The sequence below is a fragment of the Pongo pygmaeus genome, chromosome 9 (genome assembly GCF_028885625.2).
Source record: "Pongo pygmaeus isolate AG05252 chromosome 9, NHGRI_mPonPyg2-v2.0_pri, whole genome shotgun sequence".
NCBI lineage: Eukaryota > Metazoa > Chordata > Mammalia > Primates > Hominidae > Pongo > Pongo pygmaeus.
Window position 1 is genome coordinate 74,537,094 of NC_072382.2, and position 27,264 is coordinate 74,564,357.

The 27,264-nt window shown below is 42.9% G+C and overlaps 1 protein-coding gene across 8 annotated transcripts in view; it reads right to left on the reverse strand.

Moving 5' to 3' along the window:
• Nucleotides 1-27,264, reverse strand: part of FAM168A (family with sequence similarity 168 member A) — a 237,012-nt gene that overhangs the window by 180,722 nt on the left and 29,026 nt on the right. For 2 of the 8 annotated variants that reach the window (XM_063672063.1, XM_063672064.1), the window contains exon 1: nt 13,252-13,852. The gene's annotated coding sequence lies outside the window, so the exon portion shown is untranslated. Of the gene's footprint in view, nt 1-1,101; nt 1,126-13,251; nt 13,880-14,112; nt 14,222-18,210; nt 18,336-22,628; nt 22,722-27,264 lie in introns of those variants that run through there. The other 6 variants (XM_063672072.1, XM_054440895.2, XM_054440894.2 and 3 more) reach the window with 6 other exon arrangements.

The window sequence follows — 27,264 nt, forward strand, 5'->3', positions numbered from 1 at the left end:
TCCACCATGCCCGGCTAATTTTGTTTTTGTATTTTTAGTAGAGACAGGGTTTCACCGTGTTAGCCAGGATGGTCTTGATCTCCTGACCTCGTGATCCGCCTGCCTCAGCCTCCCAAAGTGCTGGGATTACACGCGTGAGCCACCACGCCCAGTCCACTGACATTTTTAATTCAGAAAGAACTATCAACCTCAGTGAACTCTCCAGAACAATCCAATCTGTTTCAACCAAAAACCACAAAGTTTAAAAAGATGATAGAGTCCAAGCACTCTGGGAGACCAAGGCAGCAGAGGATTGCTTGAGGCCAGCAGTTCAAGACCAGCCTGGGCAACATAACAAGACTTCATCTCTACCAAAAAAAAAAAAGAATGATGGAGAGTCAAAGGTCATACCATACCTCCACTGGTTCACCAAGAAATCCAGGCAAATAGCCAAAGTTTGATCTCTGTTGCCAAGAAGAGACCAAGTAAGCTACAACCAGAAAATAGGTCCCAAAATACAGAAACCAGTAAAGTCAGCGCTTAATTTCTCTAATAAAGGTGTTTTAAAAGACAAAACATTATTCCTTCTTCATATACTGAAAGTCACAATAAATTCCATACTTCCACTCTAGAAAGATAACATTAATAACAGCTACCATTTATTGAGTAATTAATATTTGCCAAGCACTGTGGTAAGTTCTCTATGAATTATCTCATTCAATCCTCACAACTACGTAGGAATTATGTACAATTATTACTACACTTCCCTTTTAAAGGTTACAAAAATGAAACACAGAAAAGTGTAGTAACATACCCAAGGTCTCATAGCTATTAAGAGAGTAAGCCAGAACAAAGTAGATGCAGTATGTATTTCTAAAGAGATCATTAACAATCTAGGGAAAATTCATCCCATTAAATTTCTTAGACTACTAAATATCCAAATTATTTAAACAGTTTTACGTTTATCATCAAGAAGACTGACCCTGGCCAGGCGTAGTGGCTCACGCCTGTAACTCCAACACTTTGGGAGGCCAAGGCAGGAGGATCACCTAAGGTCAGGAGTTTGAGACCAGCCTGGACAACATGGTGAAACCCCGTCACTACTAAAAATACAAAAATTACCTGAGCATGGTGGTGCGTGCCCGTAAACCCAGCTACTCAGGAGGCTGAACCAGGAGAATCACTGGAACCCGGGAGGCAGAGGCTGCAGTGAGCCAAGATCATGCCACTGCACTCCACCCTGGGTGACAAAGTAAGACTCCGTCTCAAAAAAAAAAGAGATTGACCCTTTCCCCACAGCAACAAATGGTGACCAGATCCTAGTGTGCAAAACCACTGCATTACTCTATACTTTGTAGTACCAACATGCACATTAGCTCAGAGGGGTGAGTTATATCCTGCTCTGTAAAAACTGGTTCACTCACTTAGCACTGGCTCAATCACTCCACAAAAATGTACTAAGCCCCTGCTAGGTTCCAAGTATCAGGGATATACAAATAATCAGTGAGACACTGTCTCTGGAAGGCAGCATGTCACATAGGAAAAAGCACTCATAGGTTTTGGAGGCAGAAAAGTGTGGGGATTAAATCCCACCCTAGTCACTTATTGGCTGATGGGCCTGCATAGCTCAACATCTCTGAGCCTCTGTTTTCTTACACATAAAATAATTATGACCACCACAGCAGGGTGCAATGACATACACCTGTAGTCCCAGCCATGCAGGAGGCTAAGGCAGGATGATCACTTGAGTCCAGGAGTTCAAGACCAGCCTGGGCAATATAGCAAGACCCCATCTCAAAAAAAATAAAAAATCATCATCATCATCTTTTTAAATGTCTAAAACTAAAAAATATGGCCACATACACACAGAAAAATTGTCAGGTTTAAGTAAGATAAGAGGGTCTAGCACAATGTCGGTACACAATGAATGTTAATTTCCCACCCCCAGAACAAAGGTTCCAGGCTATACAGGGGTGTTAACTGGAAGATAAAATAATGTTTAGCACTATGACTTGTCTAGACTACTTCTTTCTCCATTCTCCTCTGTCCAATCACAGTGAAAAACCAAAGTCATTATACAAGATTATTTGCCTATGGCTACATCTGTACCTTTGTCTTTTTCTACTGTAAATGCACCAGGCTAAGGGTAGGGAGACCTAATATACCTTAAAAACCACTCTTACGCATAGCTATGGATAGTTCTCTAAAAGCCACTTCACACCTTTCCTTAACCACAAAGTGGAGAAAAGTAAGCACCAAGCCCAATTAATTTTCTAACATCCTGACAAAGTTATGAAACTGTTCAACTCTAAAGTTTTTTTATTCTACTAAGGCAAAGAAAAAATTGCATTCACATTGGCTTTCAAAACAGTATTTTTAGTAAAGGTTTGACAACATCAGCCATTCTCCCAATAAGAAATAAGTAAAGCCTAGAAACATAATAATATCAACAAATAAAAATATATCATTTTATACTGAATCAAGGCAGTGACACCAAACTAATAGTGTCATTGCATTCTTCATGGACATGTTAAAAAAAAAACAACTAAGTTTCAGTTTCATTAAAGAATGTTCTTGCCAGACGCAACGGCTCACACCTGTAATCCCAGAACTTTGGGAGGCCAAGGTGGGCAGATCACCTGAGGTCAGGAGTTCGAGACCAGCCTGGCCAACATGGCAAAAACCTCGTTTCTACTAAAAATACAAAAATTAGCTGGGCATGGTTTCGGGCGCCTGTAACGCCAGCTACTTGGATGGCTGAGGCAGGAGAATTGCTTGAACTCAGGAGGCGGAGGTTGCAGTGAGCCCAGATCGTACCATTGCACTCCAGCTGGGGTGACAAAGCGAGACTCCGTCTCAAAAAAAAAAAAAAGGAATCTTCTGGAAGTCATAAAAACTATTAATTTTACCGAGGCACAGTGGTGCAGAGCTGTAGTCCCAGCTACTGGAGAAGCTGAGGCAGGAGGAGCACTTGGTGCCAGGAGTTCAAGACCAGTCTGGGCAACACAGCAAAACTCCATCTCCAAAACAAAGTATTAATTTCACTAAATCTTAATCCTTAATTATACATCTGTTTCATATTCTATGTGAAGAAATGGAAAAATGGAATGTACATTTAAAGCATTTTTTTTTTTGAGATGGAGTCTAGTTCTGTCGCCCAGGCTGGAGGGCAGTGGCGCAATCTTGGATCACTGCAACCTCTGCCTCTCCAGTTCAAGAGATTCTTCTGCCTCAGCCTCCCAAGTAGCTGGGATTACAGGCGCGTGCCACCACGCCCAGCGAATTTTTGTATTTTTAGTAGAGATGGGGTTTCACCATGTTAGCCAGGCTAGTCTCAAACTCCTGACCTCAGGTGATCCACCCGCCTCGGCCTCCCAAAGTGCTGGGATTACAGACGTGAGCCACCGCACCCAGCCTCACATAAAGCATTTCTGCTGCATATTAAGGTACAAGAATTGTCTCAAAGAAAAGCACTAAAGCACTTGTGTAATTGAGTTGCAAACTGTACTGGCTGGTTTTTTTTATAAACACCATTTTTACTTGAAAAAACGACTGGCAGAAAAATTATGATTATTCAGACTTGGATGTTTGGCAGACAATTTTTTGAAAATGAACAATGTGAGACTGTCACTTCAACGAAAACAACTGTCAGTATTGGTTGCCAATGATAAAATTTGAGCTTTCAAGTGAAAATTAGAAAAGACTTGTCTGATGAGATGAGTGGTGATATTAACAAATGTGGGTTCTTAAACATTATACAGTTCAGAAGATCTGCACATGGCCAGGTGCGGTGGCCCACATCTGTAATTCCAGCACTTTGGGAGGCTGGGGCAGGGGTATCACTTGAGCCCAGGAGTTGGAGACCAGCCTGGGCAACACAGTGAAATCCCGTCTCTACGAAAAACTACAAAAATTAGCAAGACACGGTGGCCTGCACCTGAAGTCTCAGCTACTCAGGAGGCTGAGGTGGCAGGATTACATGACCACATGAGCCCAGGAAGTTGAGGCCAAAGTGAGTCGTGAATGCACCACTGCACTCCAGTGTGAAACCCGGTCTCAAAAAAGAAGCTCCGCAATAACTCAGTAATATAGACTGAACTGCCTCCCCTCAAAATTCATAAATTGAAGCCCTATTCCTCAACGTGATAGTATCTGGAAACAGATCCTTTGGGAGATAATTAGGTTTAGATGATTTATAATTAGGTTTAGATTGGGTCATGAGGGTGGTGCTGCCATGATGGGATTAGTGCCTTCAAAAAGAGACACCAGAGAGCTGCCTGTTCACTCGCACTTATTCTTTCTCTCTCTTCTCCCTCTCCAATCCACCATGTGAGGAAACATCGAGAAGGTGGCCATCCAGATGCCAGTAAGAGAGCCCTAACCAAAAACTAACCATGCTGGAACACTGATCTTGGACTTCTTTCTAGCCTGCAGCACTGCGAGAAAATAAATTTTTGTTGTTTAAACCACCCAGTCTATGGCATTTTGGTATGGCAGCCTCAGCAGACTAAGATATTCAGTGAACCAATATTTTCCAAATGACCAATGCATAATGCTACAAAAATTATACATGGGTAAAAGATCTAACAAAGGACAAACAGACCAGTGGTTTTTCTTGGAGAAATAAGCAAATTTAAAAATAATAAAGAAAAAAACAGACCAATGGACTTTAATGTCACAGAGCATGAAAAGCTCAGTGTTGTGGTTCAGACCGTACAAGGCAATGAACCTTAAACTACCAATTGTCAAGTTTTGGTGTAACATGGGCGTCCAACCTTTTGGTTTCCCTGGGCTACAATGGAAGAAAAATTGACTTGGGCCTCACATAAAATACACCAACACTAACGACAGCTGATAAGCTGAAAAAAAAAAAAAAGAAAGAAAGAAAAGAAAAAAAAAAGTGTGTATAATTTTCATGATATCCACTACAGATAAGCAAAAAAGTCCTCACATTCAAAGGGTTGGACATGACTGGTGTAGTATCAAAGAGGAATATCCACAATTACATAAAAACATTCCTCGTTTTGGCTGGGCACGGTGGCTCACACCTGTAATCCCAACACCTTGGGAGGCCAAGGTGGGTGGATCATGAGGTCAGGAGTTCGAGACCAGCCTGGGCAAGATGGTGAAACCCTGTCTCTACTAAAAATACAAAAATTAGCTGGGTGTGGTGGCACACGCCGGTAGTCCCAGCTATTTGGGAGGCTGAGGCAGGAGAATCACTTGAACCCAGGAGGCGGAGGTTGCAGTGAGCCGAGATCCTGCCATTGCACTCCAGCCTGGGTGACAAGAGCGAAACACCGTCTAAAAAGAAAAAGAAAATTCCTCCTTTGTGGGACTGGATTTTCTTTATATTCCATGCAAAACAACAAACTGCAACAGATTGAATGCAGAGGCAGATCCAATAAGATACTAAAGAGATTGTTTTAAATGTAAAATATTATTCTAATTTTTTACATTTAGAATAATATACTTATTTTCATTAGAATATGCTAACACAGCTGAAGGCAGTGGCTCACACCTGTAATCTCAGTACTTTAGGAGGCTGAGGCAGGAGAATTGCTTGAGCCTAGGAGTTCGAGACCAGCCTGGGCAACAGAGCAAGATCCTGTCTCTACAAAAAAATTTTAAAATAACCAGGCATAGTGGCACATGCCTGTAGTCCCAGCTACTTAGGAGGCTGAGGTTGGAGGATCGCTTCAGCCTAGTAGGCCAAGGCTGCAGTGAGCCATGACTGCGCCACTGCAAGCAAAAGTTCTCTGGAGTTGTCAATAAATATGAATGTGAAGACATCAAAATGTTTGAGAAACTGTTGCTACATAGCAATAAGCAAGAACACACTATACCTACATACAAGAACATAAATGAATCTCACAAATATATTATATATGAAAAGCCAGTCACACCTATGAAACGTCATAAACAGGCAAAAATAATCTACGTTATTAGAAGTTGTTGGTTTCTTTGGAGGAGGAGATAATGTTCCCTTTCTTGATCCGAATGCTGTTTATACATTTTGTGCATTTTTTTCTACGTGTTATACATACCTCAATATAATTTATTTTTAATTTATATTTTCTATATAAATACACACATCTGCCTTATGCTCACCTACAGAAGTTTTGTTAACACTGGTAGAGAGTAGAACTGACACTTATCTTTTTTTTAAAACAGTTCCTCAGGTGATTCTAAAGAGTAGCCAGATACTACCTGTCTAAGTAGGTTGAAGACTACTGATTTAGGCTGGGTGCAGGCTCACGCCTGTAATCCCAGCACTTTGGGAGGCCGAGGCAGGCAGATCATCTGAGGTCAGGGGTTCAAGACCAGCCTGGCCAACATGGTGAAATCCCATCTCTATCAAAAATACAAACAATTAGCCGGGCATGGTGGCACGTGCCTGTGGTCCTAGCTACTCGAGAGGCTAAGGCAGGAGAATCACTTGAATCTGGGAGGAAGAGTTTGCAGTGAGCGGAGATCACGCCACTGTACTCCAGGCTGGGAGACAAAGCGAGACTCTGTCTCAAAAAAAAAAAAAAAAAAAAAGAAGACTACTGATTTAACAGCTTAAAACCAGGAAGATTTATATGTAGTACAACAAAAAGAACAATGGCTCTGCAGCAAGGCAGATCAGGTTTTTAAATACGAGCTTTTCTTCTCTTACTAGCTATGTAAACAAATGCAAACTAGTTAATCACTATATGCCTCAGTTGCTTCAGTTTCTTCTTCTGTAAAATGGTCACAATTCCTTATACAATAGAAATATGAGGATTAAATTCTATCTACAAGGAAAAGAAAGCACAAAGCATACTGCCTGCCATAAACACTCAAATGTTAGGTACCTTTTGTCTTTCCCTACTAATTCCCTACTTGTCTTAAGGCCTAAGTCAAATTACCCTCTTGAATCTTTTTATTCGTTTTATTGAGATATAGTCTTGCCCAAGCTAGAGAGCAGAGGTATGATCATAGCTCACTGTAGCCTCAAATTCCAGGGCTCAAGTGATCCTCCCACCTCAGCCTCCAAAATAGCTACGAACACAGGTGCACACCACCACATCCAGCTAATATTTTTGGTTTTTGTAGAGACTGGAGCTCACTAAGTTGATCAGATCGGTCTTGAACTCCTGGGCTCAAGCGATCCTCCCACCTTGGCCCCCCAAAGTCCTGGGGTTACAGGTGTGAGCCACTGCACCCAGCTACCCTCTTAGAGTCTTAATTTCTTCATCCTTAAAATGAAAACAATGCCACGTGACCAACCTAAGAACTACATATAAAATGGCATAAGTATAAATAGCATAGCTGTTATCTACTGATAGAGACATTTGCTATCAACTCAAAATAAAAGAGGAAGACACATTAGAAAACTAAAATACTTAGAAAAATTATAAAACAGAGGCTAGAAAAGAAATACAAGTTAGCAGAAATCGTCAAGCTTGAGGGACATGATCAGAAGGCAAATCAAGATCATAATCTCAAGTAGCCAGGGATTGAAGTTTACTGTGAAAAATATGTCATCTCAGGGTTCCTTCAAAATGTCTATATCTAAGAAAAAGCACAACCTATATCATCGTAAAATAGGCATATTCTGAAAGAACCCAGACACCTGCCTAACTGGCAGGAGGAGGAGGTGTATTGGAACTTTATAAACTGAGGTTTTCTCAGAGTGTCTTCATACAGAAAATAATGGCTCATTTAATAAAATGTTAAACTTTCAGATAAACATAATTTGACAAAAAAATTCTATACCATTGTTTTCAATACTAAAGATATGCATAACTGTCCAAGGAACTAAATTTAACAAAACAAAGCAAGAAATATGAACTTGGTTTAGTCTCTTTGCTCTTCAACATTTTACAACTTTGAGTTGATTTCTGTTAACATACCAGGGGTCGGCCAGCTATGGCCCGCCCATGGCCTATTTTTGTATGGCCTGTGAGTTTTACATTCTTAAAACCACATAAAAGGAGGAGAAAGAGAAGGGGAGGGAGAAGAAGGAATGGGGAGAAGAAGCAAGAGGAGGGGCTTCGGGAAGGAGAAGAATGGGGAGGGAGATGGGGAGACGAAAGGGAAGGGGAGTGGAAGGGAGGAGAAAGAACAACAGAGGCCATATGTGGCACAAAATATTTTCTACAAAAAGCATTTGCCAGCCAGGCATGGTGCCACATGCCTGCATTTGTAAGCACTTTGGGAGGCCGAGGCAGGAGGATCACTTGACCAGGACAACATAGCGAGACCCTGTCTCTACAAAAAAAAAAAAAAAGTGTTACTGGGTAATGGGACTAAAAACAATACTTTTGCTTCTTTTTACTTTTTGTAATTTCTACTTTCTATCATGAGCGTACATTATTTAATGGTGGAAGAAATAAAGCTTTTTTTAAAGTTAAAAAATAAGAATAAGAATAAAGCAAGTCAGAAGAATATCCTATAATTCTATTTATAAAAAGTTGCAAAGGTAAAAAATATACTGTTTAGGGATATGCACATATTTGGTAAAAGTATAAAGAAAAGCAAAGAAATGATTCACATAAAATTCAGGAAACTGTTTATCTCTGAGGGAGAGAGAAGGTGGGAGATTCAATCAAGTAGGACCTCACAAGAGGCTTTAAAGGTACTAGAAATCTCCTTTTTGTTAAGCTAGGTAGCAAGTAGAAAAGTCTTCAATTTGTTATTCTTTAAGTTATGGGTTTATGTTAAATATACTTTTATACATATGACATATTTTACAATTTAAAAAAAGGATATAAATGGGGTTGACAAATTAGAATTTGGGGGCTGTAACCCAGACTTTTCCACTGACTGTGTAACCTTAAACAAGTCATTTAAACTCTCAGAGCATAATTTTTCTTCTTATTTTATTAATGAGGAAGCTAACAGCTAACATCTGTTTAGGACTTTGGCATTTAAAGAACTGTTTAAAGTTCCTAGACTGTAAACATGCAAATATGCATGAGATCATAAAACAAAATCATACGTCATTAATAAATACCACAATACTAAGAACTCATTGGTAGGGCACACAAGGCTATTCACCATTCTAGCCTCTGCCTATCTTTCTAACAATAAAGGCAACAACTAATTTTTTTTTATGTGTACTATAAAACATATTGTGTGAAATGCTTTCCATTGATTATCTTATTTAATCCTCAAAACAATCCTATGATATTAATTCTATTATCCCCACTTTACAAATGAGCTCATTGTGCCCAACGTCACACAGCTAATAGTAAGTGGCAGACAGACTTCAAAACCCACATTTAACCATAGCATTCATTTTGCCTCACTTTTCTCACCGTATTTGTCTCTTTCCCATGACACTGAAAGCTCCTTGACAACTGCTTTCTGTTCATTTTTATTTCCCCTGGCACTTAGCAGACATTCATTAAATAAATAAATAGTGAACAGATATTTCATATATGTACAGTGTTTTCAGGACATGAACTGGTTTGTTCCCCTTGACAGCCTTGCGAAGTATGAAAGTTTGATTGTGTGACAGGGTCTCACTCTGTAACCCAGACTGCAGTGCAGGGAAGCACGATCATGGCTCACTGCAGCCTTGACCTCCCTGGCTCAAGCAATCCTCCCCCCTCCCTCCTGAGTATCTGGAACTACAGGTATACGCTACCACACCCAGCGAATTTTTTTTTTTTTTTTGTAGAGACGGGTCTCCCTATGTTGCCCTCACTGGTCTCGAACTCCTAGGCTCAAGCAATACTCCCAGCTCAGCCTCCCAAAGTCTGGGATTATGGGCGTGAGCCACTATGCCTGGCCAGTTTTTTTGGTTTTTGAGGTTTTTTTGTGTGTGTATTTTTACCTTTTCTAACCAAATATAAGTGTAAAATTCAGTGGTATTAACTATGTTCACAATGTTTTGCAGCCATTACCACTAAATATGAAAGGTTTTTTGTTTGTTTGTTTTTTTGAGACAGAGTTTCGCTCTTGTTGCCTAGGCTGGAGTGCAGTGGTGCAATCGTGGCTCACTGCCCACCTCCCCAGTTGTAGCAATTCTCCTGCCTCAGCCTCCCAAGTAGCCGGGATTACAGGCACGTGCTACCAGCTAATTTTTGTATTTGTAGTAGAGACAGGGTTTTGCCACGTTGGCCAGGCTGATCTCGAACTCCTGACCTCAAGTGATCCACCCACCTGGGCCTCCCAAAGTGCTGGGACTACTGGCGTGAGCCACCATGCCTGGCCATCTGAAAGGTTTTTAATGACTTGACTGAAATCACTCAGCTTTCAAGTAGTAGAACTGGGATTTGAATCCGGGACTCAACTCCTAAACTCATGGGCTATTCGTTCCACCAAGGCTTCTGTCTACCAATACCTCCATCTGCTCTCTTCTCACCAAGATATCTGGAGGATCAAATGAGGTAAAGATACAAAAACACATTACTACTACACAGGTAACCACGCCTGTGGAAAAAAAATGCACCAACACATTTCTCCCAGGCACTTTTCATTTTGGGCTTTCAAAAGCTAGGGCTTTAATATAAACATCCCACCTCTAGACCAAGCCTGGAGATCTGCAAAAACAACGTCTAGACCTCAGAGTAAAGTTATGAGAGAAATGCTCGCATTAGATTACAGTCTCACTGAATTACAGGTAACTGCTCAAACCTGATCTTTATTATAATACAGAAAGCTTCCTCATTACAAAACACTTTCAATTCAAAGAAGTCCAACGTTCCATCATTCTGCCCATTCTGGAGCTAAAAAAAAAAAAAAGATTCTAAATGGTATTTTTATATGCTCAATTGTGAAAGCCAAGGAAAATGGTTTGTTTGCGAGCTAAATTCTGAAGCTTGAACAAAAATAAAAAGAATTATTTCGATCCCAATGGTGCCAATTTTATCTTCTTTACATCCCTCCTTATTTTTTTTCAGTCTGAGCTCTAATCAACAGCCACTTTATGTTTAACATATGATCACTGTTAATGCAATTAGGTCCAGAAAACTGTTTCTCTAAAGATGTTCCATTTGCACTCCTGTGTACCTTCCATTATCACCATTCTGCCCTAAGAATGAGCATATCGCTAAGGTTTAAATCGAATTTCTGATGAATAGGTGGAGATATTGTTTCTGCAGTTAATACAATGCACCTACATCAACATCATTCCCTAAAAAATAAAATAAAAATGACTCAATATGCTTTATTTATTCACATCTGACAGAATTCTGATCACCTGAATTCCTTTGGAAGAAAATTCAATCTTTAGAAATACAGTCCAATTATTTTAAATCTTATCAACGTCAAAAGACAATCATGAAAAACTCCATCAGTACCAAACCATCTCACCAATGAATATTTATGACATTTCCATATTTCCTGTCTTCTCTGTTTACATAAAGCGGTGGTGCCAAGACTCATCTCAGGATTATTAGCCTGCAATACAATGATGGGCCTAATTGCCTTGCAAACCAGGACACTAACAAATGGCGTCTTCAAGCAATCAATTTAAAGAGGGGGTAAAAAAAGGCCCAAGCTCTTTTTGCCTATGTGTATGTTACCTACCTACAAAATAAATTCAGTCTCATATTTTTCAGGCTCACTCATTAGTTCTCAAGCAAGGAATGCACCCTTAACAATCTCAAGCTCATCAAATCTATTTAAATTTCAAAATGCCTGGCTAGTTTTTAAATGCACCAGGAGGAGAGAGGAAAGGAAAAGGCAGAGACATCATAAAGATATCTATTACATTCCAGTTTATCTTCTCCCACCTTTAGTTTGGAAGTATGTTTTTTTCCCCCAACTTACTTTTTATGATATACAAATAACAGAAGACACCCTCCCCTCCTTAATTCTACCTTAACTAAATCCCCTTTCAACTTTACCCTTTGGGCTGACTTGACTTCCAAATTATACTAATATAAATAAAACAAACAAAAAGATCAACCGAACAGATTAAAATGGCCCCTAAGAATGAGCAGGTCTCTTCCGTGTCCCCTGCAAAGTCCTCTCTAACAGCCTTACTGCCTCTCGCCCAACCACAGCCACCAAGGTTGTCCATTTAAGTATTCCAACCCTTAACCCTCATGTGTCTCTTGGAGACCATCCCAATGCTTCACCACCAAAATAATCCAACCCAATTCCCCCCTGCTCTCCGGCATAGCTCACTGTCCCTTTCCATCCTCTCTGCCCCATCCATACCAACAACTCCAGGTCTCCCATTCCTTAAATTTCCCCTGTGCCACCTCACCATCAGCAACCACCTCCCCAGGCCTACCAGCTCATCTCCGAAAGTCCTTCTCCAAAACTCCCTCTGCCACCTTGGCCAAGGGACATTTTCTTCAAGATACCATCCCCCAACTGTGCTCACCCCTGCCGCTATCCTTTCAATGAATGCAGCCCAGTGATGTTTTATGTGCCCTCTGCCTTGACCCTGAAACCAAGGAGCCACCATGCCTTTTCCAGTGATTGTAAGATCACCCTAAATCCAACCCACTGTGCCCCACACTCCATTTTCATCCCTGTCCTCCCATTTCGGGCCTGACTTCCAATGTGACCCCTTCCTGCCAGCTCACCATCACACTCCCCTCACTGAATGTCCCACCTCCACCAACTCCTATTCCAATCTCCATCAGTCCACCCCAGGAAACCCCCAAATTGCACTCCTCTGCTCTATCCTAACCCATGCTATTCCATAAGTCTCCACAAATTCCACCAGCCCCAGATGACAAACACCCACTTCAAGCTTGGGTCTCAACCCATGCCAAGCCCCTCACCCCCAACTCCTGCCACCTCCATCATCCTGCCCCAGGTCCACCCCAAATTCCACCCTCCTGAATTAACACTCCGCACGGTCCTATCCAACCCTGTACATGCCACTCACTCTCCGTTGAAATCATTCCCCTACCCCTCACCCCAGCTCAGATCCCAAGCTGTCAACTGCTCCAGGCCAAACCCAAATCACCACCCTCATTCAGTCCCCTCCCCCATTAAAAGCCATCCCACCCTAGTCTCATCTTCCACCTCGCCCCAAGACCATCCCGAATCCCAACCCGACGCCCCCACCCCACTCTCCTGTCCCAGGTTGGGTTATTCTCCATCAAAAGTCCTCCTCCCTTGTCGCCCGCCCCCCAACGTGCTTGGGTCCCACCCTCACCCCACCCCCAGCCAGCGCCTGGACAAGTCTCCCCCGCCAGCCCGCCGTTCCATCGCGACCTCAACCCCCTCCCCCCAACCTGCACGGGGGCTCCGCAGCCTCCCCTCTCATTCTCGCCAGCGCCACCGGCCCAGACTCAGGACCAGCGGACCCTGTGGCGGGGGGAGTCTCCTCACCGGTGAGCAGCTGCAGGCGAAAACGGCGGCGGCGGCGGCGGCGGCGGCTGAGGCGGCGATGCCCTTGTCTTCTCCGGAGGCTACGGCAGCAACGCTCTCGCTCCCTCGCCCGTGTCCAGTAGGGTGGCGGATGGCGCGCGGGGACCGGAGCCTCCTCCTCCTCAGCGACTCTGCTCTGAATCCTCTGCAGTAGCCGCCGAGGAGCCCGACGGGTGGGGGGAGGGGACGCTCGGCTGCGGGCGAGGGAGGAGGAGGCGGAGGGAGGAGGCGGGGGACCGCTGAGAAGGGCAGGGAAGGAGGAGCCGGCGCGGCGCCGCGACACGTCCCACAGCCTCAGAGCGCCGGGACCACAACTCCCGGCATGCCCTGCTTTAGCCCGCGCCCGGCCTGCGCGTCCCGCCGCGAGCCTGGTGCAGAGGGGCCGCGCCCTCTCCGGTCAGGGACAATGGAATAAAGCCAACCATCCTCTGGCAGATTTTGTAGACTCAAAGACCACCTGTGAGGAAAGTCAGGTCGCCCGAGGCCCCATCCCCAAGGGGCCGTACTCGCAACGTCTCCATCCTCTTTGCATAGACATACACACACCCACACACACACTCTGTCTCTCGCTCTCTCTCTCTCTCTCTCTCTCTCTCTCTCTCTCTCTGGACTACACCTCCCAGCATGCCCCTCAGCTTCCTATTCTCCTTCCGGACCCTTCTCAGACCCGGTACTACAGTTCCCAGCGAGTGTGTTCCCTGCGAAATGCTGGGAGATGCAGTTCTCGGTTCTTCCTCCATGTTAAGAAAAAGAAGTGAAAGAGAGGAAAAAGGGAAGGAATACGCCAGCCCACCGAGGACGGGCCTTGATGGGCTAGATCACCTGTGATTCTGTTCTTCCCTCGCCATCTCCGTTTCAGCTGTCTCTCACCAGAACTAATGCCGGAGCTTCCTCGCTGGTCTCCCTGCAAATTTGAGGATGATTCGGCAACCTGAATCCAAACGACAAAGGGCATACTTCTTGACCCAACTCCATTACTTTTAAGAATTTACCTTAAAAAGATAATCGAACAATTTCGAAAAGATGAATGCACAAAGTTGTTATATGACGTAGTTAATTATGAGGGGAGTAAGTGTTCATCAATAGGGTGCTGCTTAAATAAGGCGTGACATATACATGCAATGCAATACTAAGGAGCCATTTAAAATGATGATATAAATCTATTGACATGAAAAGCTATTCACAATTTATTCTTCAGAGAAAAAAATTGATTACAGAACAGCATGTCTACACAAGTACATTTATGTGAGGTTTGACACAATATTCTATAAGCATGGAGAGATTTCAGGAAAGAGGTTCGCCAAAATATTAGCAATGATTATCTTGGGGGAAAGGGTGTCAGATTGCACGTAGGTTTTTTTTGTTTTTTGAGACGGAGTCTGGATCTATAGCCAGGCTGGAGTAAAGTGGGGGCAATCACGGGTCGCTGCAACCTCTGCCTCCCGGGTTCAAGCGATTCTCCTGCCTCAGCCTCCTGAGTAGCTGGGACTACAGGCGCGCGCCACCACACCCAGCTAATTTTTGTATTTTTAGTAGAGATGGGGTTTCACTATATTGGCCAGGATGGTCTCGATTTCTTGACCTCCTGACCTGCCCGCCTCAGCCTCCCAAAGTGCTGGGATTACAGGCATGAGCCACCGTGCCCGGCTGTAATTTTTATTTTCATATTGTTTGAATTGTTTAAAAGGAGCACATAACGACTGTTTTTTGTTTTCTTTTGCTTTGTTTTTTGTTTTGTTTTAATTGTAAGAGACGTCATCTCACTATATTGCCCAGGCTGGTTTCAAACTCCTGGCCTCAAGAGACCCTCCTGCCTCAGCTCTCAAAAATGCTGGGATTACAGGTGTGAGCCACACTACACCTGGACAATTTTTTAAGCTGTGCTACTTCCAAAGAACATAATTTCCAAATCTAACAACCTTTCTTTGCTGCCTAGATGCTTTCCATGGCTTCCCATTGCCTCATTCATGCTTCAGCACTGTGCCTGCCTGGTTTTAATAGTTCCACTACTAAAACAAATAATAGTAGTCACTTCCAATTCATAAAGTTGGAAGGGAGAATTTTCTCAATTTTCAATGCGTCTTCTCAAAATTTTTCCTTTTCTGGTCTTTCCACACCCATTTTCTCCTTTTCTCTTACTCATTCTTCAAACTCAAGCCAAAGTCCTATCTTCTGTAGAACATATTTTAGACACACTGGTTTTCCTTATATCTGAATTCTTTTTTGTTTGTTTGTTTGTTTGTTTGAAACAGAGTCTTGCTCTGTCAGCCAGGCTGGAGTACAGTGGTGCAATCTCGGCTCACTGCAACCTCCATCTCCGGGGCTCAAGCAATTCTCCTGCCTCATCCTTCCGAGTAGCTGGGATTACAGGCATGTGCCACCACGCCTGGCTAATTTTTTTGTATTTTTAGTAGAGATGGGGTTCCACCATGTTGGCCAGGCTGGTCTTGAACTCCTGACCTCAGGTAATCCGCCCGCCTCGGCCTCCCAAAGTGCCGGGTTTACAGGCGGGAGCCACTGCACCTGGCTTATCTGAATTCTTATAGCAATGGTTTCTAATCTGTTGGCCAGAGATCACGGTGGGGAGAGGAAGTGAAGATAGAGGTACAGAGTTACTGTAAAGGGCCTATGAAGCTCTGCCTACACAAAGCTATATGTCTTGCACTTTAAAAAAAGTTTTTCTCTTCTTCTGACCCCTGTGTCCAGCTCTTCTAGAATACAGAACGTAGTATCAGATTATTTTTGATTTCACGATTTTTTTCATTTAAGCCCTGTTTGACTTGATGTTTTCTTTTCTTTTTTCATTTTTTGAGACAGAGTCTCACTCTGTTGCCCAGGCTGGAGTTCAGTGGCATGATCACAGCTCACTGCAGCAGCAACTCCCTGGGCTTATGTGATCCTCCAACCTCAGCCTCCCAAGTAGCGGGGACTACAGGCACCACCATGCCCGGCTAATTTTTCTTTTTTCTTTTCTTTTTCTTATAGAGACAGGGTTTCGCCATGTTGCCCAAGGTGGTCTCAAAGTCCTGGACTCAAGTGATCTGCCCACCTCGGCCTCCCAAAGTACTGAGATTACAGGCATGAGCCACTGCGCCCAGCAGAATTTGATATTTTCAATTTTATATGCCATTGTTCCTTGGTGTTCTGTAAGAACCACCAGGACACTTCAGCTCTACTACAGGCCTACAGGAAAATGCCCAGGTTGCTTAGCTCAGAGGATGACTTAGTCCCCATCCCGCTGCAGCCTCTCTAGCTTCACCCCACCTCACTCTAGTTAGACTCCTGTCCCTCAGGACTCACTTTCCCCAAATACATCAAGCACTCTCTTTTTCAAACTGCCTATCTCCCTTTACATCCTATTCTCCCAGCCTTAAAATCTGAGCCCCTCTTCTCCCTTTTCTGAGAATAATGAGAAAGATAGCTATCATATGTTGGCTATGTGACAAACAAGTCTCTTCCTCTTAATGTTACACTGACCTTGCCCTCTTCTAAACCCCGTCTTCTCCTCTTACATTTCCCCACTTCTTTCTCCTAGTGGCACAAAGTAGGGGCTAGGCAGTCTATCTAGTAGGGGCTAGCTTGGTCTATCCAGCAAGTAAAGCATTGTCTGAGTTAGGAGAATAAATAGGTATGAGAAGCTTACTGGACTAGTAATCTGAGAATCAGATCCTAAATTAGAACTTGCCATAAACATGATGGGTGACGTTTAGTAAGTCCCTTAACTTTTCGAAATCTCAGTTACTATAATACATCCGCAAAATGGAAGGAATGAGTCCCGCCTGCCCTGCCACCTCATAAGGTTATTAGGAGAATCCAATGAAACAATGGGTGTGAAAGTGCTTTAAAGACTGTAAAATACCACTTACAGTCCAAACCCTTCATCTAACCATTTGCGAATTCTCTCTCTAAATCCCTGCAAAATCATGGTATGTAAACTTTTAACTCTGAATTATATCGATATTAATGAATTTATGAAAGTTTTAAAGAAATGAACTCTATTAAACCAATTTAATTCCTGGATAAGTTTTTGATATAGCACAGTTAAGTGATTTCTAACTTTTAAAAATATTTTTCTATACTGAATTTTTATCAAGATATATATATATATATATATATTTTTTTTTTTTTTTTTTTTTTTTTTTTTTTTTGAGACGGAGTCTCTCTCTGTCACCCAGGCTGGAGTGCAGTGGTACAATCTTGGCTTACTGCAAGCTCTGCCTCCTGGGTTCACGCCATTCTCCTGCCTCAGCCTCCTGAGTAGCTGGGACTACAAGCGCCCACCACCACGCCCAGCTAATTTTTTTGTATTTTTAGTAGAGACGGGGTTTCACTGTGTTAGCCAGGATGGTCTCGATCTCCTGACCTCGTGATCTGCCTGCCTCAGCCTCCCAAAGTGCTGGGATTACAGGCGTGAGCCACCACGCCCGGCCTCAAGATATATTATTTAGCAGCTCGGTGCTGTGGCTCATGCCTATAATCCCAGCACTTTGGGAGGCCAAGACAGAAGGATCCCTTGAGGCCACGAGTTCAAGACAAGCCTGGGCAACACAGTGAGACCCCATCTCTTCAAAAAATAGAAAAATTGGGCTTAGCATCATGCCTCACGCCTGTAATTCTAGCACTTTTGCAGGCCGAGACGAGTGAGTCGCTTGAGGTCAGAAGTTTGAAACCACCCTGGCCAACATGGTAAAACCCCATCTCTACTAAAAATACAAAAAATTAGCCAGGTGTGGTGGTGCGCACCTGTAGTCCCAGCTACCCAGGAGGCTGAGGCACAAGAATCACTTGAACCTGGGGGTCAGAGGCTGCAGTGAGCAGAAATCATGCCACTGCACTCCAGCCTGGATGACAGAGGGAGACTTCATCTCCAAAACATAAATAAATAAAATAGAAAAACTGGCTGGGTGTGGTGGCACGCACCTGTAAGTTCTAGCTGATCAGGAGGCAGAGGCTAGAGGATCACTTGAGTCCAGGATTTTAAGGCTGCAGCGAGCCGTGATCGCACCACAGCTCTCAAGCCTGGGTGACAAAGCAAGACTCTGTCTCTAAAAAATAAAAAAAAAGATATATTCTTTATGAATTTTACAACAAAAAAATTTGATTGACCCAACAGTTTTATTTTTATCAATTTTTACTGATTATTGGTTGGTTATAATGAAATTTCTTTGTTAGTCATTATTTCTACCAAGTCCACCTTTTCCTGACAGTAATTTGAACCATTGTTGGATTTATCTTGTATTGATTATTTCTAAGTAGAATTTTCCCAGGGAACAACTTTGCAGATTGCAGTGTTACCAACAAAGATGGGATCATTCAGTTTGCTTTTTTATCCATAGTAAATTTCATCATGTGTAGCTTTAGCCATTGTCAGTTTTATTTTGTGTTGATTATTTCTACCATAATTTTTTTCTGCAACCCCATCAAAAAAACTCGGAGTCAAAATGACAGTGTCAAAACAGTATCCTTTGCCTGTTACTATCTGATTACCATTGTACTTTGCAATGGTTTTCTCCCAGCTGTGTTAACATGCTTCTTTGCCACCTCTCTCTCAAAGCATCTCTTTGGGAGCTTTGGCACATATGCATCAGCTTTACTTTAAGAATTGCTCTAGGCCAGGCGCGGTGGCTCATGCCTGTAATCCCAGCACTTTGGGAGGCTGAGGCAGGTGGATCACTTGAGGTCAGGAGTTTGAGATCAGCCTGGCCAACATGGCAAAACCCCGTCTCTACTAGCAATACAAAAATTAGCTGGTAGCACATGCCTGTAATCCCAGCTACTTGGGAGGCTGAGGCAGGAGAATCGCTTGAACCCGGGAGGTGGAGGTTGCAGTGAGCCGAGATGGTGCCATTGCACTCCAGCCTGGGCAACAAGAGTGAAACTCCATCCAAAAAAAAAAAAAAGAATTGCTCTAGAGTCACACGAAAATGGACATTAGAGATCATGCTAGGAGAACTGATCTTGAATGAAGCAGGTATTATGCTGGTGTCTAAGATCCATTATCTCATTAAATCTTTCAGCTTAAACATCCCTCACATGTCCATTTTATAGTAGAGGAAATTGAGACCCGGAGAGAGGAAGGGATTGGCCACACTAGGATTAGAACCAGGCCTTGGTTTAATCCTCAGTGCAATTGGAATGATTATAAATTCCAAAGTTATCTCATTTAATTTAAAAACTTTTGTAATGATCTTATTGGAAAATTAAATATAATTTTTCAGTTTAGCTAAGACTTAAAACAAGAGAAATCACATGAATATAAACAGAGCACTCTCAAAGAGCTTTTTGTCACAGCAAATGAGACGAGAGGTGTGAAAATGTTTTGTAAATGACCCAGCACTGGGCAAATGGAAGTTATTGCTATTTATGCTGAAGACTTTATATAAACCTGCTATGCTTGCTTGCCAGAGTGTTAGAAAGCTAACAGCATACCGTTAATATCGACAGATGAGTATCAAATGCCCATCCTAATATTTAATTATAATAACCAATATTAAAAGCATAAAATTGCATCCTGCTTATCCTCAAGACCTAATTCAGACATCAAAAAGCTTCTGCTGACCTCTGGCTAGGTTAGAAGTCCACTCTGGGCTCCCACAGCCCTGCTCATATTCTGTGATCATTGTCTACATGCTGCCCCCAAGGACAAGGCTTAAGGTGGTCTGATCCGCCTCTGTGGCCCAGAGCTCAGTCCAGCTCAGGGCTTCTCACAGGGTAAGGGTTCAATAAATGGTGGTTGAATTAATGAATCAATCAATTAGCATGACAAGTATATAGACTATATAGATAATCAATTAGAATGACAAGGGAAAAGTACACATTAAATAAAGTTAAGGGCAAGAGTGAATCACAAATAAATCTGCATGAACTGATTACAGCCACTGAAACTCTTGTACAGCAGCAACTATACAAGGAAAGAGCCTTGATGTTCTAGGTTCAATTCCTGCCTCAGCCACTTCCTAGCTGGGTGTCCTCTGTCAATTCACTGCCCTGGATGTGCCTGTTTCCACATCTGTAAAATGGTCAACCTGGCCCGGTGCAGTGGCTCACACCTGTAATCCCAGCACTTTGGGAGGCTGAGGCAGGCAGATTGCATGAGCCCAGGAGTTTGAGACCAACCTGGGCAACACAGTGAAACTCCATGTCTACAAAAAATACAAAAATTAGCTGGGTGCGCTGGTGTACATCTGTAGTCTCAGCTACTTAGGAGGCTGAACAGGAAGGATTGCTTGAGCCTAAAAGGTTGAGGCTGCAGTGAGCCAAGATCATACCACTGCACTCCAGTCTGGGCGACAAAGCAAGACCGTTATCTCAAACAAACAAACAATCCAAAGCCAACCTTGCAGACCTCCTAGGGCAGATAAAATTGTTAACTAAGGTAATAGATGCTTTGCATGTCATGAGGAGCTGATAGAGTGAGAATTGTTACTGACAAAGACCAGAAGATAGTCTGGAGGGAAATGGTTGGAGTTTAAGTCTAGCAGGATCCTTTACATAAAATCCCTCAAGTTCATAAAGTTGGAAAAAAAAAGTATACCAATTGTAGCAGGTTGAATTGTGTCTCCCCAGAAGATATTGACCAAGTCTTAACCCCCATATTTGTGAATGTGACTTCATTTGAAAGTAGGGCCCACGGTGGTCTGATGCATCTCTGTGGCCCAGAGTTGGTCTAGGTAGATATAATTAAGAAAGGATCTTGGGATGAGATCCTCCTGGATTTAGGTGGTCCCTAAATCCAGTGACCGATGTCTTCATAAGAGAAAGCTCTGTGCCTGAGACATAGAGCAGAAGGCTATGTGAGAATGCAAGCAAAGATCAGAGTCAGGAAGCCCCAAGCCAAGGAATGCCAAGAATACTGGCAGCCACCAGAAGCTGAGAGGCATGGAACCGATTCTTCCTCAGCACCTCCAGAAGGAACTAATCCTGCAAACACCTCGATTTCAGACTTCTGATCTCCACAGCTGTGACAGAATACACATCTGTTGTTTTAAGCCACCCAGTTTATGGTAATTTGTTAAGGCAACTTTAGGAAACTAATACACCAATTAAGTTGGAAACCCATGAAATCAAATAATTAGCAAGTATTTTAAGCCCCAGATTCAGAGGAGCCTATTTCGGTAAATGTTCATCAGTTCTGGGCCAGGCGCGATGGCTCACGCCTGTAATCCCAGCACTTTGGGAGGCCAAGGTGGGCAGATCACCTGAGGTCAAGAGTTCAAGACCAGTCTGACCAACATGGTGAAACCCAGTCTCTACTAAAAATACAAAAAAATTAGCCAGGTGTGGTGGCTGGCACCTGTAATCCCAGCTACTCGGGAGACTGAGGCAGGAGAATCTCTTGAACCCAGGAGGCAGAGGTTGCAGTGAGCCGAGATTGCGCCAGTGCACTCCAGCCTGGGCGCCACAGAGCGAGACTCCGTCTCAAAAAACAAAAACAAACAAAAAAAACGTTCATCAGTTCCATTTAATTTGTCATCCCTAACAGCAGCTATGGAAAATTGATGTTAACATCCATTGTCTTTGAATCTGTGCCTTTTCTCTTTTTAACTCCTACTGTACGCTTAGTTCTTGCCTTGTCTCCTGGGATAGCCAGTATGTCTAATTAATGTGTGAAAAACTCTGATGTCATACAAAGTGCACAGAGACAGGGAGGCCAGACCTGGATTCATACCCCACCTGAGTAACTTACAGGCTGTGACACCGGAAAAATATCTTCTCCTTACTGGACCTCTATGTCCTACATTGTAAGATGTGATTATCGTTATCTCCTTCACAGGATGAAATGAGTTAATTCATGGAAAACCCAGTGCCTGATCCAGGACTTTCATAACTTTGCCTTGTACAGAGAGCAAGAGAGATCTGGGGGCGGGGGGCAGGAGGAGGTGGTATTCGCTTGTTTGTTTCTGGAGTTATGGATGTTTGAATGATGGGAGATAGGGAACGAGGGAGCCACCAATTTTCATTTTAGCTAGAAGGTGGGAAATCTCTCCCGAAAAAGGGTCAGAACTGAAGGGCTTTTATTCCCAGAAGAGCTGAGTTTCCTCCAGCTGGAAGGTGATGAACAACATTGAATATTTATTCATTTTTCACTCAGCTTAAAATACTAACCAGGTCTTTTGCTGGCGCCAGGGGCCTAAGGGAGACTCAAGCGTGGCTTTGTCTCCAAGGAACTCATACTCTAAGGAATACACTGACACAATTAATCCCAGTGTAATCAATGCCATGGAAGAAGAGAGCAAGGGACTGCAGGAACCCAGAAGAAACACCAGGCCAAGCACAGTGTTACCACCTGCACATTCTCCTCCAGCTGCTGTAAACTCCACAATGGCAGTGGCTCACACCTGTAGTTCCAGCACTTTGCCAGGCCAAGGTGCAAGGATCGCTTGAGTTTAGGAGTTGGAGACCAGCCTGGGCAACATGGCAAAACACTGTCTCTACAAAAAATAAAAATAAAAAAATTAGCCAGGTGTGGTGGCGCACACCTGTGGTCCCAGCTACCCAGAAGGGAGGATCACTTGAGCCTGAGAGGTCAAGGCTACAATGAGCTATGATCGCACCACTGTACTCCAGCCTTGAAAACAGAGTGAGACCCTGTCTCAAAAAAATAAATAAATAACAAGATTTCACTGCCAGTTTAAGTTTGACTGCCAAAAGTTTACTGTAATGATGAACACAAATAATATTTTGAGATATCTGCAACAATTGTAATGTGATATGAAAACACCTGTGATTTCTGTTAGTGACAAAGTCACAAGTACTGTGGCACTGCAGTTTGACTGTAGTTTGTTATGTGTATTCAGAATTGGAGGAAATACTAAATTTCTGTAAATATAAATGAATGTAAAAATGTAACTTTCCCATCCAAGATCGTGGAGCCCCTGAGTTCTCTCTGTGGACTCTCAGATAGGTTCCAGGTAAAGAATCTGTCTCACAATTAGTTTGACAAGAGCAGGGTATCTGGGGAGGAATGACAAAGATTGAGGGTTTGTGCCTGTGACAGTGATTTTTAATCAGGTGTTATGTCGAAGAGGTAGTGGGATAGAGTTGACAGAGAATAAAGAGCCAGACAGAATTGAATTCCAATCCTCCTCCCGGTCTGTCCTTGCACCAAACCAAGCTATGTGATCTTAGGTATAAGTCATTTCACCTTTCTGAAAAATGCAGAGACTGACATATAACCTCATTTATGAGAGTCCAGTGTAAATTTCTCATCAACTCTAAAGCTCTGCACAGAGACAAACAAGACACAAATATTTTGTGTTTTGTTTTATTTTGTTTACATTTGTATTGTTTTGGTTTTTATTAAGGAAGTAAGCTCTAGAAATGTTGGCAGGAGGCACTTAAGGATGTCAGGGTGGAGTGCAGCAGAGTGGACAAGATCAGGAGAAGTTGTCTCAGGATGGAACAACCTAGCACTTCTCAGAGAATATACTCTAAGAAAGCAAAACAGTACACAGAGCGGGGCTGAGGCAGGAAAGCCTCCCAGAGGGAAAAGCTGGGAAGCTGGAGCCCCCACAAAGGCCAAGGCTGTGTCCAAATACCTGTGTTGTTTTATGTTCCTGTTCATAAAATCCAACAGATAGGCCAGGCACAGTGGCTCATGCGTGTAATCCCAGCACTTTGGGAGGCTGAGGCAGGCAGATCACTTGAGGCCAGGAGTTCGAGACCAACCTGACTAACATGGTAAAACCCCGTCTCTACTAAAAAATACAAAACTTATCCGGGGGTGATGGTGCGCACCTGTAGTCTCAGCTACTCAGGAGGATGAGGCACAAGAATCCCTTGAACCTGGGAGGCAGAGGTTGCAGTGAGCCGAGATTGCGCCACTGCACTCCAGCCTGGGCAAGAGAACAAGACTCCGTCTCAAAAAAAAAAATTCAAAAAATAAATAAAATAAAATAAAACCCAATAGATAGAAAAGTTCTATCAATTCCTAACGTTTTGCAAGAGTACTTCATTAAAAAAATATAAAACATTGCAGAGAGTGTTGAAAATCTCTGTTCCTCTGTATCCTGTATTAGCTGTAAATAGATAATTAGTTCAAGAGACTTGATTAAGGCCGGGCGCGGTGGCTCACGCCTGTAATCGCGGTGGCTCATACCTGTAATCCCAGCACTTTGGGAGGCAGAGGCGGGCGGATCACGAGGTCAGGAGATCGAGACCGCGGTGAAAGCCCGTCTCTACTAAAAATACAAAAAATTAGCTGGGCGCAGTGGCGGGCGCCTGTAGTCCCAGCTACTCCGGAGGCTGAGGCAGGAGAATGGCGTGAACCCGGGAGGCGGAGCTTGCAGTGAGCCGAGATCCCGCCACTGCACTCCAGCCTGGGCGACAGAGCAAGACTCTGTCTCAAAAAAAAAAAAAAAAAAAAAAAAGACTTGATTATACTCAGATTCTATATTTTGGGGAAAAGATACCCCATATGGTGTAGTATACTTTCATCAGAGGCAAATAATGTGAAATTGTTTCTCTTTTGAGGATGTTATCATTCACTGATGATGATTCCTAGATCCAGTAATCTATTAAATGTTTCAAAATGGTGACATTATAATTCTATCATTTCCTCTTCCTTTACTAGCTGGAATTTTTCTTCTCTTCATCAACTATTTAATTACCCTGAGGTATGTAATTCATTCAGAAAAGACTACAATAAGTGCTTGATACTTTCCTTTATTTGCCAATTTTCCGAAGGATTAGTTAGTTCATAGCATTCTCTAAAGTTGACCAATGAGTTTTTGTTTTTGTAGTATCATTACGAATTCCTGGATTTAAATATGTGTAATGTATTTTCATCCACTGCAGTTAGTATTCTTGGCTCCAGCTAAGCTTAGCGGGAGCTTCTTCAATGTGGCTCCTGACACAACCCCAATGGCCTTTGACAGATTCCTTGATTCCTGGTTCAGCAAGACCTTCCAAGCTCACTTTGCATTTCCTTCCCTGAATATAGAATCTAAGTAAGCAAAACAATACAGAGAGTGGGGCTGAGGCAGGAGAGCCTCCCAGAGATAAACCAAGAAGCCCTGGTTTATTTAATGGCACTTACAGTCTAGGTCTAAGTGCTTATTGTTATTGGTTAGTCATTGTTTCTGGGCTTTTCTTTTTAGTGGATAAAGTTGGGAAATAACTTTTTTTTTCGGCCGGACGCGGTGGCTCACGCCTGTAATCCCAGCACTTTGGGAGGCCAAGGTGGGCGGATCATGAGGTCAGGAGATCGAGACCATCCTGGCTAACACGGTGAAACCCCGTCTCTACTAAAAATACAAAAAATTAGCTGGGCATGGTGGCGGGCGCCTGTAGTCCCAGCTACTCGGGAGGCTGAGGCAGGAGAATGGCGTGAACCGGGAGGCGGAGCTTGCAGTGAGTGAGCTGAGATCACGCCACTGCACTCCAGCCTGGGCAACAGAGCAAGACTCCGTCTCAAATAAAAAAAAAACAAAAAAAAAACACTTTTTTTCTAAAAGAAAAATGTGTCACAAGTTCATAATGATATTTCCAATTTAATTCTAGGCTCATAGGCATTTTACTTTTTTTTTTTTTTTTAGACAGGGTCTCACTCTGTCACCTAGGCTGGAGTGCAATGGTGTGATCATAGCTCACTGCAGCCTCAACCTCCTGGGCTCAAGCCATCCTCCCATCTCAGCCTCCTTAGTAGTTAGGACCATGTGTACACACCACCATGCCCAGCTAATTTTTAAAAAATTTTTTGTAGAAATCAGGTCTCACCATATTGCCCAGGCTGGTCTCAAACTCCTGGCCTCAAGCAATCCTCCTGCCTTGACCTCCCAAAGTGCTATGATTATAGGCGTGAGCCACTGCATCAGACAGGATTTTTACTTCTTTGATTATATATCTATATATATTTTTTCCAATACACTGAAAACCTTGGTTCCTAGCAATATTAAGATAATTACTAATTTGCTTGGTCCTACTATATATGGGTGTGTATATGAATATATATGCATGTGTATACTGAACATATATAATAGTTTCAGATTATGTAGATCATTTACTAACAAAATGATCATTGAACATAGGATTTCTGCAGCACTTTTTCCTTTGAATCTATCTCCCTCTGCATGTATAGTCCAATTAATATATTTAAAAGTCAGTTAAAATAATTCATCTCTGGCTTAATATAGAGTTTTGTTTATTTTATATTTGATTTGCAGGGATTTTTCTTTTTTTTTTTTTTTTTGAGACGGAGTCTTGCCCTATCACCCAGGCCGGAGTGTAGTGGCGCAATCTGGGCTCACTGAAACCTCTGCCTCCTGGATTCAAGTGATTCTCCTGTCTCAGCCTCCAAAGTAGCTGGGATTACAGGCATGTGCCACCATGGCTGGCTAATTTTTGTATTTTTAAGTAGAGGCGGGGTTTCACCATGTTGGCCAGGCTGGTCTTGAGCTTCTAACCTCGTGATCCACCCGCCTCGGCCTCCCAAAGTCCTGGGATTACAGATGTGAGCCATTGCCCCTGGCCAGATTTTTCTTTTTTTAAATTTTATCTTACAACTGTGTAAAACATTTATGTAGTTCCAAAATCAAATCTGCAAAGCAAGGCATATTCTCCAGAGAAATCTAGTTTCTACTTTTCCCTCCACAATGTTCATCCCTTCCTCTACAAGTAAACTTTGTTTCTCTTAGTTTTTGGTTTATACTACTACCTTTGAAAATATATACAAATTTACAAGTATATTTGTATTCCCTCTCATTTGTTAGCTTAACAGTAGCATACTAGACACAGTTTTCTCTTTCTTTTTTCACTTTATAATAAGTCCCTGAGATCATTCCACAGATATGTAGAGAGATTGGGCCGGGCGCAGTGGCTCACGCCTGTAATCCCAGCACCTCGGGAGGCTGAGGCGGGCGGATCACTTGAGGCCAGGAGTTCTAGACCAACCTGGCCAGCATGGTGAAACCCCATCTCTACTAAGAATACAAAAAAAAATTAGCCAGGCATGGTGGCGCGCGCTTATAATCCCAG